This window comes from Photinus pyralis, unplaced genomic scaffold (assembly GCF_008802855.1).
Source record: "Photinus pyralis isolate 1611_PpyrPB1 unplaced genomic scaffold, Ppyr1.3 Ppyr1.4_LG7, whole genome shotgun sequence".
Classification (NCBI taxonomy): Eukaryota; Metazoa; Arthropoda; class Insecta; order Coleoptera; family Lampyridae; genus Photinus; species Photinus pyralis.
The window spans coordinates 23823952-23827289 of NW_022170738.1; the positions used below are offsets into that span (position 1 = coordinate 23823952).

The 3338-nt window shown below is 36.2% G+C and overlaps 1 long non-coding RNA gene across 1 annotated transcript; it reads left to right on the top strand.

Annotated features, from left to right (window-relative positions):
• The first annotated feature begins 1112 nt into the window (after positions 1 to 1112).
• Positions 1113 to 2209, top strand: LOC116177494. Its single transcript, XR_004146685.1, has 4 exons — positions 1113 to 1663; positions 1714 to 1847; positions 1895 to 1967; positions 2017 to 2209. It is a non-coding gene; the product is annotated as an uncharacterized LOC116177494 (long non-coding RNA).
• Positions 2210 to 3338: the final 1129 nt, after the last annotated feature.

Genomic DNA, 3338 nt, shown 5'->3' on the forward strand with positions numbered 1-3338 from the left:
CGCTCTTGGTAAACCGAGAAACTTTGGAGGATGTCTTGCCCATACGAGATGTACTACTCTCTCTTACAACCGAATGGTGTACTGCAAATGATTTAATTCTGAATCGTACAAAAACAGTGGAACTCTTGTCCACATTAAAGAGACACACCTATAATAACCCCGAATCCGTTAAGTTTCTCGGACTACATATCGACGCTACGTTAACACTAAAAATGCATACTAGAAACACATTAGTAATTTGTTTATTTATTTATTTGCTTGTTGTTAGTTGATATACGTTGTTTGTAATCTCTACTATATATTTTTTGACGAATGTAAGCGCTTTTGCGTAGTAGCATGAAAAATAAATATTATTATTATTATATTATCATGATTGGCCAGCGCGGTCAGCAACTAGCGTGCAAGTCCGACTATTTAAATACCGGCCCCAGGTGAGCACAATTCATTCGCTTTCGAGCCCACCGCCTCAATTTCGATCTTCTAATCCAGCCTACCTGTAGCCAGTAACAGCCGCGATCCTGATCAGCAGCGCTGCCGCTCGAAGAACTCCACCGTTCGATCTTCAACGCGCTTTGCAGAATTGTATATACTGTAAATAAATTTAGCGTAGTACCAAGCAATTTGAGTTGGGTTATCTTCCAATGCCTGATAAGGAAATGAAAAATTGCTTTACCTCTGATTTAAAAATCGCGGACGGTTTCTAAGGTAAAAATTATCTATTGCTAGGGAGTCCCATTGGCTACCAGGATTTTTGGAACATAAGAGAGGTTTCGCCTTAAATAGGTCGTAAACGTGAAAAACGTCGCTTTTTTCCACATTCGAGGCCGAAGTGCGGTTTTATGCCAGTACCTGCGCCGACGTACGTTCGTTTAAAATTAGTGTTTCGTCACAGCTAGCTCCGAGGTTTCGGGCAAATTTTAAGAAAGTTTTTTCAACGCGGTAGTGTAGATTTTTGAAGTTTCGTTTCTGAAGCCGGAATCCGAGTTTGTGGCTAGTTTTTCTACGGTTGTTCGTGGCAAGTACAACGCCGAACTATTTTCTATCTGGATTCAGTCTCAGCGTTGTAAACCGGACAGTGGGTCATCGTTAATTTGTCCGTCGTAGTTGCGGCGGTTAGAGGTGTCTGTCGGCGAAGTGTGTGTGGCGGCGTCTTCCAATTTTTGTTAGCAGTGGGAGAAACATTTTTTTATGTCAGCGTCTTCGACTGATTGGAGAGAAGATTCTACGTTTTGGACGATTTCATCAGTGTGATGTGTCAGTCGTAAACATTTTTAAAATCTAAGTTATTAGTGAACTGTGATTAAAGATACCGTTTGTACCGATATTTAAGAGGACAAGAAAAGTTTAGAGTCCCATTATCCCTTTGTGCTGGGGTGAGGATTTATTCCGGGAAGAAAATTAAAAAATTAAAGAGCTAGCTAGGTTAAGTGGTGTCTTGTGTACGGTCTTTCTGGCCTACGGATCAGTGCACACAGCAATACAACACAAATTGTTAACGAAATAGAAAAAATCAAGGCTATTGATAAGGAATTCACAAACGTTATCTGGGGAGTCGAAGTCCGAAAGGAGTTTTGTCATGTCGTCAACGTGCTCTAGTCTTTAAAAAATTTTTCTTTTTTAAAATGTAATTTAGTAACTTTAAATTCACCTCCCCTTCAATTCCGTAAGTTTAATTAAGATTTTTACACATAATTTATAATATGATTGTTTCAGGTTTTTAAATTGTTTCAGTTTCGGCTTAACCGACTCTGAAATTGTGTTTTTCGCAACTTTGGCTTCACCGCATTAATTAGTTTGTCTTAATTTTATGTGCCCGTAGGGCTAAGATTATGTTGATTCCGAATATTGTAAGTATCGGAAAATGTGGCTTCCAACTGTAACGTACAACTTCTAGGTTCTCCATTTAATTCAACACCTGTCAAAAACGTGTATTCACACCAATCGTTTCATAATTTAAACAACTCATTGTAAGTAGCTGTGATAACCCTTACTAGTCATTAAGTTTTGTAATTGTAGTAAAATTAACGCCTGAAGATGCCTTATCGGCGAAACTAGTCGCATTTACAATTTTCAACCACAATAAATTTCATGGGGAAGGTATGTTCATTAAATTTGGAAGAAGTTTGAAACCCCATTTAGAGTTCACAAGATGGATCCCAAATTAAATAAAAACTTAGATGCCTATTTTAAATATCTGTGTACATGTATATACTGCAGTTTTTATAATGATTAATTAATATGACAGATTTAAACACTGAAATCTGAGTTAATATACCGCAAATAAAAGTACAACCTGACCCATCTATAATAACATCTGCACCAGACTGCCAACAAAAAAGAAGGTCATTGACAACTTAATGAGGGTGTAGTGCCTGTAAAATGTCATTCTTATTCTTACGTGCCGATTGAATTGAATAAGGAGCTTTGTGTTTACTGACTAGATAATAAATGAATGATTGGTAATAAGTATTAGTAATAAACACAAACAAAAGTAAAACAAGTTAAAAAGTAATCGTAAACGATTTACATAAAGCGCATTTCAACTTGCATTCATTTCCTATTTGTAAGATGCAACTTTTGTTAAAATTGTAAAAATCCGGCCACAATAATATGAAAGATAGCGTTGCATAATGTGCAATCCATTTTGATGTCCTACTTCAATTTCAGTTTATAAGAAGAATTTCATTTCAATGCTTTTCTAAATAAGAAAGTTGGAACTGCGCATGCGCAAACCTAAATTTTGAAGCTAACGTTAGATTTTCTATTGTTCCAAGTGGCTATGTATCAAATTTCATTTAAATCCCTCCATAAATAAGAAAGTTGACACTGCGCATGCGCAAAACCAAATTTTGAAATTGGCGTTAAATTTGCTTTTATTCCAAGTGGCTATGTATAAAATTTCATTTAAATACTTTTATAATTAAAAAAGTTTGCAATTCGGTTTGGCATTGCGTATTATATGGCTAAAGCTATGCCCATATTGAATTTCATGCAATTCAGTTCATAACTAACGGAGATGTTAGAGCGATCGGACATTTCTAAACAAAGTTATCGTTCACACGGACAGATAGAGGGACAGACAGACAAAGGAACAGACGGACAGACCAACAGGCAGACGACAGACAGCAATGCAAAATTATAAACGATCTCTAGGATCGTTAATAAACGGCAAAAGTGTAAAATTATGGAACATGTAAAAAACGGGTTTTTGTTTTTTTTACAATAACTTTTTTGTAAGCGGTACAGAAAAAATTCCTTCCTTAGTGCAAGACTGGACACCATAACGAACCAAATAGCGAAAAAAGTAGAACAATAGCTCTTAAGATAAAAAACTAGTA